Source organism: Pollachius pollachius, assembly GCF_949987615.1.
Source record: "Pollachius pollachius genome assembly, chromosome: 3".
NCBI classification, from domain to species: domain Eukaryota; kingdom Metazoa; phylum Chordata; class Actinopteri; order Gadiformes; family Gadidae; genus Pollachius; species Pollachius pollachius.
In genome coordinates, this window is record NC_136936.1 from 27651994 (window position 1) to 27665818 (window position 13825).

The following is a 13825-nucleotide window of genomic DNA, read 5'->3' on the forward strand; positions in this document are numbered from 1 at the left end:
ATCATCCTGTGAGTAGTTTAGCTCTTCAAGGAAAGACTCTGTAAAAATAATACATAATATTTAAAAACTAAATTGAAGTGTGCAACATGGATGTTGTCTGTTATTCTGTCGCCAAGACATGGAATTTACATTTGAATTATTAGAATTTATAAGCACAATGAACTAGAATAGAGACAAAATAAATAACATACCAACAGTGTCAGGAGGACAGTAGTTGGTTCTCTCAATGCTGCTTTCCAACATTGTAGTACGAGCACCAGTCTTGCGACTGTAGCTGTGACTAGCTGTAGCGGAAAATAAAACACAAATCAACCTTTACAGCATTACAATACCATACATTTTGACGAGCTAATTTTATTCCACACAATGATACAAACCTTTTATTAGCCAAATTTGTTGTCTATACCACTCTGGATGAATATGTAATAAAAACCTCATCTTATACCAGACCCATGGCTGATTCATGTATTCAATCCAAAGTGGTAAAACAATCAATATCGTTTTAGATCTATGTGAGAAATGTTCTCCTTTAAGTAATAGGACTGAAAAAATAAAACTGACCCATTTGGTTTCGGCATGATCTTGGTCTGTCATAGACAACATTTCCATCACTGTCCCTCTTCAGCCACATGACAGGTTGATGGCTGGTGGATGGTGGAGCCTCCTGGACCGGTTGATGGCTGGTGGATAGTGCTGCCTCCCGTTCTACCTCCATCTTATTGATGAAACCTTCCAAGGTCTGGAGTTCATCATTTAATTTAGAATGATCAACAAGCTCATCAAGCTCCTTAACGAGCTGCTCGACATTGGAGCAGTCACTCATGATGAACAAGACACACAAGACAACACAATGACAAAACACCAATAAAGGGGTAGGGGGAAGGGGGTGGGGGTAGGGGGAAGGGGGTGGGGGATGGGGGAAGAGCGAAAGAGAAAGAACCACAGGGAACCTGAGACTGACAACAATTAACTACTAGACAAACGTGGCTCTTAAAAGTGCCCTTGTTTTTACTTTGAAACGAAGCTGAAATTTTAAAATAAATGATGAAGGGACCTGTTGAGAGAAGGGAAAGAATATGAATTCAGATTTGAAGATCATGCTAGATACTACTACGTAAATACTGAATAACTAATGAGAAAATGTTGCTCTTGTTTGTCCATGCTTTGGGATGTGGTGGAAGAGGGCGGAGCCAGGCTGAGCCAAAGTCGGTGCTTTTTCCATATAGCCTGCATTAATTTTGTCATTTTGTAGTTATTATAGTCTTTATAGCTTTTTTTTAGCTGCTAGGCATAAAGAGTTCACCGTTCAAAGCGGGATGTTTATTGTGGGGGAGGAGCCAGTCGTGATCGTAATTTCCGGTTAGTGCACCATGACTGCCGCCGCGGCTTCTCCCCCCCAATAAACTCTTTACGCCTATCAGCTATAAAAAGCTATAAAAACTACAAAATTAATGCAGGCTATGTGGAAAATGCGCCGACTTTGGCTCAGCCTGGTTCCGCCTCGAAGTGTCCTTCGATCCACACTTTGCGATTAGCCCGTTTTGAGTACGACATCCGGGTCCTTGAAGTATACTTATTTTCGCCGGACCTGAATTGGAACGTACTACGTACTCAAAATGTGGCTAGTAAGTACGGATAGTACGGGTATTGGAACACGGTAATTTGGTCTCTGTCCAATGAAAGTAATAAAGTTACAGGGCATTTAAACTGTGCAAACAAACACAACGACAACTTCCTGACATATTTCGGTCATATCTTATATGTAAAGGTGCTAAATTTCCTCATTCAGGTTAGAATGTAGTACCTACTTACCTATTGGAGTTGAGAAGCGAAATAACCTTGGGATCGTCGCAATCTTATTTATAGTCAATAGTCGCATAATGTGACGGTGTCACGTTAAAATTGTACCGGGGGCGAAAATTGTACCGGCCTACGTCATCAGTTGTTTACATCTTGACAACCTGCCTGGCAACAGACGACGCGATCGTCTGTTACCGGGCAGGTTGCAAAAAACATTCGGCTCATGTTTCCAAAAGACGAAATAACATAATACAGATAACGGATCGCTAGATAACACTTTTTTTTACTTCATGTTTGTATTGTATTTAATTGTTTAATCGAATAGCAACAGACGACGCGTCAAATGACGTAGGACGGTTCTTGAACATTCGCGTCCTACGTCATTTGACGCGATCGCCCGTTTCCCGGCAACAGACGATCGCGTCGTCTGTTGCTTTCGTCCCTTTTCGTCGGAAATTGACGCCAGGGATCCGTGCCCATCCCCCCACACCGGTCCAACAACAATATAAAATGATACCGTAATGCACCTGTTCTTTGTCTTTGGATCTTTTGAATAAATGGATCAATACATGATGAATCACAATGATCGCAAGCAGAGGACCGTGAGAGTTATTGAGCAGCAGATGAACCAGTCCAAAAATCTGACACGTTAACGGAGCACTGAACTAGGCCCTCTCGGATGCCATTTGTTTCACTACGACTTCTTTCAGCTGCACACCCCTCTTCCCAAGCGAGATAACGGCTAATACAACGCTTGAGGTGGCGTTTTGAAAAGAAAAAAATACATTTTTTTAGTACACGGTATAAAGATAATTATGAACCTTTGATTGATATCCACACATTTTCTGCGGAGACACATTCCTGCTCCCCACTTGTATTGGAGTGACTGCAATACCAGGCTTGGCCTCTGAGCACTTGTGGATTCGGGAAATATGCACCAGTCCTGGGGGCCTGTATTGTAGCGTCACAGGGTTTGGGAGGAAGAGGCGGGCCTTCTGAGAGGGGTTTCCGGGGGTTTCCTTCCGGGCGGGAGTTTTGGTTGTTGTAGTTTTCCGGTGGAGCTGTGCCTGCCTGTCCGATTGTGGAATCCAATAAACCTGCTATCAAGCTTACTTCGCTCACTACCTCGCCTGTGGTTATTACAATATCATTAAAAGTTAAATAAAGTAACAGTTTAATAACAGAAACGCAGGAAACACGTGAGCTGCTAGTTTAGCGAAAGCAGCGTCCCTAGCAACCTGACGTCGTTGAAACATGCGAGCGAGCCGATAAAATCCTCCTAATAACTATAAAACTAAAGATCAGACACAATCACTGACTGAAGATCATGCAAGTAAAAAGCATATTTCTCGCTAGAAATGTTATTAGAAACACGTTTAACGGTGAATCGGTCCTAAAATATTGCATTTCCCATTCAGATAATAAAGATTAATAAAGATCATACACAGTCACTGACTGAAGATTATTCAAGGAAAAGGTACATTTCTCGCTAGAAATGGCATTATAAACACGTTTAATGGTGAATCTGTCAAACAAATCAATAGACAATAGCTACGGCATCACCATTGATTTCCTTTCGTCTATATCCGACGGTGAGGGATTAACATGAATGTCTATCTGATTGACCCCCGCTTTGAAAAACGACGCGAAAGGTATAACATGAATGTCTATCTGACGGACCCCGCGTCGAAAAACGACGAAAAAGGTACCCATTTTTCGTCGGAAATCGACGCCAGGGATCCTTGGCCATGCGTCACATATTTGACGAGTAGGGAGTGAGACTGTGTTGTTTTCAGAGTGAGAGAAGCACTTTTTGACCAACAATGCGATTCTGACCTTACAATGTTGATATTGCTCAAAACTAATGGAATTCACTCCCAAATGGTGGTTTATGCTTAAATAACCCTTTTGTAAGCATAATAACACGTTTGCATTGAAAGGAACAGAAATATTCACTTTTCTAGTTTTTGTGTCTGCAAAACGCTTTTCAGAGCGAGAAGCACTTTTTGACCAACAATGTGATTCTGACCTTACAATGTTGATATTGCTCAAAACTAATGGAATTCACTCCCAAATGGTGGTTTATGCTTAAATAACCCTTTTGTAAGCATAATAACACGTTTGCATTGAAAGGAACAGAAATATTCACTTTTCTAGTTTTTATGTGTGCAAAATGCTTTTCAGATCGAGAGAAGCACTTTTTGACCAACAATGTGATTCTGACCTTACAATGTTGATATTGCTCAAAACTAATGGAATTCACTCCCAAATGGTGGTTTATGCTTAAATAACCCTTTTGTAAGCATAATAACACGTTTGCATTGAAAGGAACAGAAATATTCACTTTTCTAGTTTTTATGTCTGCAAAACGCTTTTCAGAGCGAGAAGCACTTTTTGACCAACAATGTGATTCTGACCTTACAATGTTGATATTGCTCAAAACTAATGGAATTCACTCCCAAATGGTGGTTTATGCTTAAATGACCCTTTTGTAAGCATAATAACACGTTTGCATTGAAAGGAACAGAAATATTCACTTGTCAAGTTTTTATGCGTGCAAAATGCTTTTCAGAGCGAGAGAAGCACTTTTTGACCAACAATGCGATTCTAACCTTACAATGTTGATATTGCTCAAAACGAATAGAATTCACTCCCAAATGGTGGTTTACGCTTAAATAACCCTTTTGTAAGCATAATAACACGTTTGAATTGAAAGGAACAGAAATATTCACTTGTCAAGTTTTTATGCGTGCAAAATGCTTTTCAGAGCGAGAGAAGCACTTTTTGACCAACAATGTTATTCTGACCTTTCAATGTTGATATTGCTCAAAACTAATGGAATTCACTCCCAAATGGTGGTTTATGCTTAAATAACCCTTTTGTAAGCATAATGAAACGTTTGCATTGAAATGAACAGCAATATTCACTTGTCAAGTTTTTCTGCGTGCAAAATGCTTTTCAGAGCGAGAAAAGCACTTTTTGACCAACAATGTGATTCTGACCTTTCAATGTTGATATTGCTCAAAACTAATGGAATTCACTCCCAAATGGTGGTTTATGCTTAAATAACCCTTTTGTAAGCATAATAACACGTTTGCATTGAAAGTAACAGAAATATTCACTTTTCTAGTTTTTATGTGTGCAAAATGCTTAACAGAGCGAGAGAAGCACTTTTTGACCAACAACGGGATTCTGACCTTACAATGTTGATATTGCTCAAAACTAATGGAATTCACTCCCAAACGGTGGTTTATGCTTAAATAACCCTTTTGTAAGCATAATAACACGTTTGAATTGAAAGAAACAGAAATATTCACGTGTCAAGTTTTTATGCGTGCAAAATGCTTTTCAGAGTGAGAGAAGCACTTTTTGACCAACAATGCGATTCTGACCTTACAATGTTGATATTGCTCAAAACTAATGAAATTCACTCCCAAATGGTGGTTTATGCTTAAATAACCCTTTTGTAAGCATAATAACACGTTTCCATTGAAAGTAACAGAAATATTCACTTTTCTAGTTTTTATGTGTGCAAAATGCTTTTCAGAGCGACAGAAGCACTTTTTGACCAACAATGTGATTCTGACCTTTCAATGTTGATATTGCTCAAAACTAATGGAATTCACTCCCAAATGGTGGTTTATGCTTAAATAACCCTTTTGTAAGCAGAACAACACGTTTGAATTAAAAGGAACAGAAATATTCACTTGTCAAGTTTTTATGCGTGCAAAATGCTTCTCAGAGCGAGAGAAGCACTTTTTGACCAAAAATGTGATTCTGACCTTACAATGTTGATATTGCTCAAAACTAATGGAATTCACTCCCAAATGGTGGTTTATGCTTAAATAACCCTTTTGTAAGCATAATAACACGTTTGCATTGAAAGGAACAGAAATATTCACTTTTCTAGTTTTTATGTGTGCAAAATGCTTTTCAGAGCGAGAGAAGCACTTTTTGACCAACAATGTGATTCTGACCTTACAATGTTGATATTGCTCAAAACTAATGGAATTCACTCCCAAATGGTGGTTTATGCTTAAATAACCCTTTTGTAAGCATAATAACACGTTTGCATTGAAAGGAACAGAAATATTCACTTTTCTAGTTTTTATGTGTGCAAAATGCTTCTCAGAGCGAGAGAAGCACTTTTTGACCAAAAATGTGATTCTGACCTTACAATGTTGATATTGCTCAAAACTAATGGAATTCACTCCCAAATGGTGGTTTATGCTTAAATAACCCTTTTGTAAGCATAATAACACGTTTGCATTGAAAGGAACAGAAATATTCACTTTTCTAGTTTTTATGTGTGCAAAATGCTTTTCAGAGCGAGAGAAGCACTTTTTGACCAACAATGTGATTCTGACCTTACAATGTTGATATTGCTCAAAACTAATGGAATTCACTCCCAAATGGTGGTTTATGCTTAAATAACCCTTTTGTAAGCATAATAACACGTTTGCATTGAAAGGAACAGAAATATTCACTTTTCTAGTTTTTATGTCTGCAAAACGCTTTTCAGAGCGAGAAGCACTTTTTGACCAACAATGTGATTCTGACCTTACAATGTTGATATTGCTCAAAACTAATGGAATTCACTCCCAAATGGTGGTTTATGCTTAAATGACCCTTTTGTAAGCATAATAACACGTTTGCATTGAAAGGAACAGAAATATTCACTTGTCAAGTTTTTATGCGTGCAAAATGCTTTTCAGAGCGAGAGAAGCACTTTTTGACCAACAATGTGATTCTGACCTTTCAATGTTGATATTGCTCAAAACTAATGGAATTCACTCCCAAATGGTGGTTTATGCTTAAATAACCCTTTTGTAAGCATAATGAAACGTTTGCATTGAAATGAACAGCAATATTCACTTGTCAAGTTTTTCTGCGTGCAAAATGCTTTTCAGAGCGAGAAAAGCACTTTTTGACCAACAATGTGATTCTGACCTTTCAATGTTGATATTGCTCAAAACTAATGGAATTCACTCCCAAATGGTGGTTTATGCTTAAATAACCCTTTTGTAAGCATAATAACACGTTTGCATTGAAAGTAACAGAAATATTCACTTTTCTAGTTTTTATGTGTGCAAAATGCTTTACAGAGCGAGAGAAGCACTTTTTGACCAACAACGGGATTCTGACCTTACAATGTTGATATTGCTCAAAACTAATGGAATTCACTCCCAAACGGTGGTTTATGCTTGAATAACCCTTTTGTAAGCATAATAACACGTTTGAATTGAAAGAAACAGAAATATTCACGTGTCAAGTTTTTATGCGTGCAAAATGCTTTTCAGAGTGAGAGAAGCACTTTTTGACCAACAATGCGATTCTGACCTTACAATGTTGATATTGCTCAAAACTAATGGAATTCACTCCCAAATGGTGGTTTATGCTTAAATAACCCTTTTGTAAGCATAATAACACGTTTGCATTGAAAGTAACAGAAATATTCACTTTTCTAGTTTTTATGTGTGCAAAATGCTTTACAGAGCGAGAGAAGCACTTTTTGACCAACAACGGGATTCTGACCTTACAATGTTGATACTGCTCAAAACTAATGGAATTCACTCCCAAATGGTGGTTTATGCTTAAATAACCCTTTTGTAAGCATAATAACACGTTTGAATTGAAAGAAACAGAAATATTCACGTGTCAAGTTTTTATGCGTGCAAAATGCTTTTCAGAGTGAGAGAAGCACTTTTTGACCAACAATGCGATTCTGACCTTACAATGTTGATATTGCTCAAAACTAATGGAATTCACTCCCAAATGGTGGTTTATGCTTAAATAACCCTTTTGTAAGCATAATAACACGTTTGCATTGAAAGGAACAGAAATATTCACTTTTCTAGTTTTTGTGTCTGCAAAACGCTTTTCAGAGCGAGAAGCACTTTTTGACCAACAATGTGATTCTGACCTTACAATGTTGATATTGCTCAAAACTAATGGAATTCACTCCCAAATGGTGGTTTATGCTTAAATAACCCTTTTGTAAGCATAATAACACGTTTGCATTGAAAGGAACAGAAATATTCACTTTTCTAGTTTTTATGTGTGCAAAATGCTTTTCAGATCGAGAGAAGCACTTTTTGACCAACAATGTGATTCTGACCTTACAATGTTGATATTGCTCAAAACTAATGGAATTCACTCCCAAATGGTGGTTTATGCTTAAATAACCCTTTTGTAAGCATAATAACACGTTTGCATTGAAAGGAACAGAAATATTCACTTTTCTAGTTTTTATGTCTGCAAAACGCTTTTCAGAGCGAGAAGCACTTTTTGACCAACAATGTGATTCTGACCTTACAATGTTGATATTGCTCAAAACTAATGGAATTCACTCCCAAATGGTGGTTTATGCTTAAATGACCCTTTTGTAAGCATAATAACACGTTTGCATTGAAAGGAACAGAAATATTCACTTGTCAAGTTTTTATGCGTGCAAAATGCTTTTCAGAGCGAGAGAAGCACTTTTTGACCAACAATGCGATTCTAACCTTACAATGTTGATATTGCTCAAAACGAATAGAATTCACTCCCAAATGGTGGTTTACGCTTAAATAACCCTTTTGTAAGCATAATAACACGTTTGAATTGAAAGGAACAGAAATATTCACTTGTCAAGTTTTTATGCGTGCAAAATGCTTTTCAGAGCGAGAGAAGCACTTTTTGACCAACAATGTTATTCTGACCTTTCAATGTTGATATTGCTCAAAACTAATGGAATTCACTCCCAAATGGTGGTTTATGCTTAAATAACCCTTTTGTAAGCATAATGAAACGTTTGCATTGAAATGAACAGCAATATTCACTTGTCAAGTTTTTCTGCGTGCAAAATGCTTTTCAGAGCGAGAAAAGCACTTTTTGACCAACAATGTGATTCTGACCTTTCAATGTTGATATTGCTCAAAACTAATGGAATTCACTCCCAAATGGTGGTTTATGCTTAAATAACCCTTTTGTAAGCATAATAACACGTTTGCATTGAAAGTAACAGAAATATTCACTTTTCTAGTTTTTATGTGTGCAAAATGCTTAACAGAGCGAGAGAAGCACTTTTTGACCAACAACGGGATTCTGACCTTACAATGTTGATATTGCTCAAAACTAATGGAATTCACTCCCAAACGGTGGTTTATGCTTAAATAACCCTTTTGTAAGCATAATAACACGTTTGAATTGAAAGAAACAGAAATATTCACGTGTCAAGTTTTTATGCGTGCAAAATGCTTTTCAGAGTGAGAGAAGCACTTTTTGACCAACAATGCGATTCTGACCTTACAATGTTGATATTGCTCAAAACTAATGAAATTCACTCCCAAATGGTGGTTTATGCTTAAATAACCCTTTTGTAAGCATAATAACACGTTTCCATTGAAAGTAACAGAAATATTCACTTTTCTAGTTTTTATGTGTGCAAAATGCTTTTCAGAGCGACAGAAGCACTTTTTGACCAACAATGTGATTCTGACCTTTCAATGTTGATATTGCTCAAAACTAATGGAATTCACTCCCAAATGGTGGTTTATGCTTAAATAACCCTTTTGTAAGCAGAACAACACGTTTGAATTAAAAGGAACAGAAATATTCACTTGTCAAGTTTTTATGCGTGCAAAATGCTTCTCAGAGCGAGAGAAGCACTTTTTGACCAAAAATGTGATTCTGACCTTACAATGTTGATATTGCTCAAAACTAATGGAATTCACTCCCAAATGGTGGTTTATGCTTAAATAACCCTTTTGTAAGCATAATAACACGTTTGCATTGAAAGGAACAGAAATATTCACTTTTCTAGTTTTTATGTGTGCAAAATGCTTTTCAGAGCGAGAGAAGCACTTTTTGACCAACAATGTGATTCTGACCTTACAATGTTGATATTGCTCAAAACTAATGGAATTCACTCCCAAATGGTGGTTTATGCTTAAATAACCCTTTTGTAAGCATAATAACACGTTTGCATTGAAAGGAACAGAAATATTCACTTTTCTAGTTTTTATGTGTGCAAAATGCTTCTCAGAGCGAGAGAAGCACTTTTTGACCAAAAATGTGATTCTGACCTTACAATGTTGATATTGCTCAAAACTAATGGAATTCACTCCCAAATGGTGGTTTATGCTTAAATAACCCTTTTGTAAGCATAATAACACGTTTGCATTGAAAGGAACAGAAATATTCACTTTTCTAGTTTTTATGTGTGCAAAATGCTTTTCAGAGCGAGAGAAGCACTTTTTGACCAACAATGTGATTCTGACCTTACAATGTTGATATTGCTCAAAACTAATGGAATTCACTCCCAAATGGTGGTTTATGCTTAAATAACCCTTTTGTAAGCATAATAACACGTTTGCATTGAAAGGAACAGAAATATTCACTTTTCTAGTTTTTATGTCTGCAAAACGCTTTTCAGAGCGAGAAGCACTTTTTGACCAACAATGTGATTCTGACCTTACAATGTTGATATTGCTCAAAACTAATGGAATTCACTCCCAAATGGTGGTTTATGCTTAAATGACCCTTTTGTAAGCATAATAACACGTTTGCATTGAAAGGAACAGAAATATTCACTTGTCAAGTTTTTATGCGTGCAAAATGCTTTTCAGAGCGAGAGAAGCACTTTTTGACCAACAATGTGATTCTGACCTTTCAATGTTGATATTGCTCAAAACTAATGGAATTCACTCCCAAATGGTGGTTTATGCTTAAATAACCCTTTTGTAAGCATAATGAAACGTTTGCATTGAAATGAACAGCAATATTCACTTGTCAAGTTTTTCTGCGTGCAAAATGCTTTTCAGAGCGAGAAAAGCACTTTTTGACCAACAATGTGATTCTGACCTTTCAATGTTGATATTGCTCAAAACTAATGGAATTCACTCCCAAATGGTGGTTTATGCTTAAATAACCCTTTTGTAAGCATAATAACACGTTTGCATTGAAAGTAACAGAAATATTCACTTTTCTAGTTTTTATGTGTGCAAAATGCTTTACAGAGCGAGAGAAGCACTTTTTGACCAACAACGGGATTCTGACCTTACAATGTTGATATTGCTCAAAACTAATGGAATTCACTCCCAAACGGTGGTTTATGCTTGAATAACCCTTTTGTAAGCATAATAACACGTTTGAATTGAAAGAAACAGAAATATTCACGTGTCAAGTTTTTATGCGTGCAAAATGCTTTTCAGAGTGAGAGAAGCACTTTTTGACCAACAATGCGATTCTGACCTTACAATGTTGATATTGCTCAAAACTAATGGAATTCACTCCCAAATGGTGGTTTATGCTTAAATAACCCTTTTGTAAGCATAATAACACGTTTGCATTGAAAGTAACAGAAATATTCACTTTTCTAGTTTTTATGTGTGCAAAATGCTTTACAGAGCGAGAGAAGCACTTTTTGACCAACAACGGGATTCTGACCTTACAATGTTGATACTGCTCAAAACTAATGGAATTCACTCCCAAATGGTGGTTTATGCTTAAATAACCCTTTTGTAAGCATAATAACACGTTTGAATTGAAAGAAACAGAAATATTCACGTGTCAAGTTTTTATGCGTGCAAAATGCTTTTCAGAGTGAGAGAAGCACTTTTTGACCAACAATGCGATTCTGACCTTACAATGTTGATATTGCTCAAAACTAATGGAATTCACTCCCAAATGGTGGTTTATGCTTAAATAACCCTTTTGTAAGCATAATAACACGTTTGCATTGAAAGGAACAGAAATATTCACTTTTCTAGTTTTTATGTGTGCAAAATGCTTTTCAGATCGAGAGAAGCACTTTTTGACCAACAATGTGATTCTGACCTTACAATGTTGATATTGCTCAAAACTAATGGAATTCACTCCCAAATGGTGGTTTATGCTTAAATAACCCTTTTGTAAGCATAATAACACGTTTGCATTGAAAGGAACAGAAATATTCACTTTTCTAGTTTTTATGTCTGCAAAACGCTTTTCAGAGCGAGAAGCACTTTTTGACCAACAATGTGATTCTGACCTTACAATGTTGATATTGCTCAAAACTAATGGAATTCACTCCCAAATGGTGGTTTATGCTTAAATGACCCTTTTGTAAGCATAATAACACGTTTGCATTGAAAGGAACAGAAATATTCACTTGTCAAGTTTTTATGCGTGCAAAATGCTTTTCAGAGCGAGAGAAGCACTTTTTGACCAACAATGCGATTCTAACCTTACAATGTTGATATTGCTCAAAACGAATAGAATTCACTCCCAAATGGTGGTTTACGCTTAAATAACCCTTTTGTAAGCATAATAACACGTTTGAATTGAAAGGAACAGAAATATTCACTTGTCAAGTTTTTATGCGTGCAAAATGCTTTTCAGAGCGAGAGAAGCACTTTTTGACCAACAATGTTATTCTGACCTTTCAATGTTGATATTGCTCAAAACTAATGGAATTCACTCCCAAATGGTGGTTTATGCTTAAATAACCCTTTTGTAAGCATAATGAAACGTTTGCATTGAAATGAACAGCAATATTCACTTGTCAAGTTTTTCTGCGTGCAAAATGCTTTTCAGAGCGAGAAAAGCACTTTTTGACCAACAATGTGATTCTGACCTTTCAATGTTGATATTGCTCAAAACTAATGGAATTCACTCCCAAATGGTGGTTTATGCTTAAATAACCCTTTTGTAAGCATAATAACACGTTTGCATTGAAAGTAACAGAAATATTCACTTTTCTAGTTTTTATGTGTGCAAAATGCTTTACAGAGCGAGAGAAGCACTTTTTGACCAACAACGGGATTCTGACCTTACAATGTTGATATTGCTCAAAACTAATGGAATTCACTCCCAAACGGTGGTTTATGCTTAAATAACCCTTTTGTAAGCATAATAACACGTTTGAATTGAAAGAAACAGAAATATTCACGTGTCAAGTTTTTATGCGTGCAAAATGCTTTTCAGAGTGAGAGAAGCACTTTTTGACCAACAATGCGATTCTGACCTTACAATGTTGATATTGCTCAAAACTAATGGAATTCACTCCCAAATGGTGGTTTATGCTTAAATAACCCTTTTGTAAGCATAATAACACGTTTCCATTGAAAGTAACAGAAATATTCACTTTTCTAGTTTTTATGTGTGCAAAATGCTTTTCAGAGCGACAGAAGCACTTTTTGACCAACAATGTGATTCTGACCTTTCAATGTTGATATTGCTCAAAACTAATGGAATTCACTCCCAAATGGTGGTTTATGCTTAAATAACCCTTTTGTAAGCAGAACAACACGTTTGAATTAAAAGGAACAGAAATATTCACTTGTCAAGTTTTTATGCGTGCAAAATGCTTCTCAGAGCGAGAGAAGCACTTTTTGACCAAAAATGTGATTCTGACCTTACAATGTTGATATTGCTCAAAACTAATGGAATTCACTCCCAAATGGTGGTTTATGCTTAAATAACCCTTTTGTAAGCATAATAACACGTTTGCATTGAAAGGAACAGAAATATTCACTTTTCTAGTTTTTATGTGTGCAAAATGCTTTTCAGAGCGAGAGAAGCACTTTTTGACCAACAATGTGATTCTGACCTTACAATGTTGATATTGCTCAAAACGAATGGAATTCACTCCCAAATGGTGGTTTATGCTTAAATAACCCTTTTGTAAGCATAATAACACGTTTGCATTGAAAGGAACAGAAATATTCACTTTTCTAGTTTTTATGTGTGCAAAATGCTTTTCAGAGCGAGAGAAGCACTTTTTGACCAACAATGTGATTCTGACCTTACAATGTTGATATTGCTCAAAACTAATGGAATTCACTCCCAAATGGTGGTTTATGCTTAAATAACCCTTTTGTAAGCATAATAACACGTTTGCATTGAAAGGAACAGAAATATACACTTTTCTAGTTTTTATGTCTGCAAAACGCTTTTCAGAGCGAGAAGCACTTTTTGACCAACAATGTGATTCTGACCTTACAATGTTGATATTGCTCAAAACTAATGGAATTCACTCCCAAATGGTGGTTTATGCTTAAAT

At 36.4% G+C, this 13825-nt stretch overlaps 1 protein-coding gene across 1 annotated transcript in view; it reads left to right on the forward strand.

Annotated features, from left to right (window-relative positions):
• The window catches only part of ttn.1 (titin, tandem duplicate 1), a gene marked incomplete at both ends in the record, with an annotated part of 341754 nt that overhangs the window by 119 nt on the left and 327810 nt on the right, over nt 1-13825 (forward strand). The window lies entirely within an intron of this gene.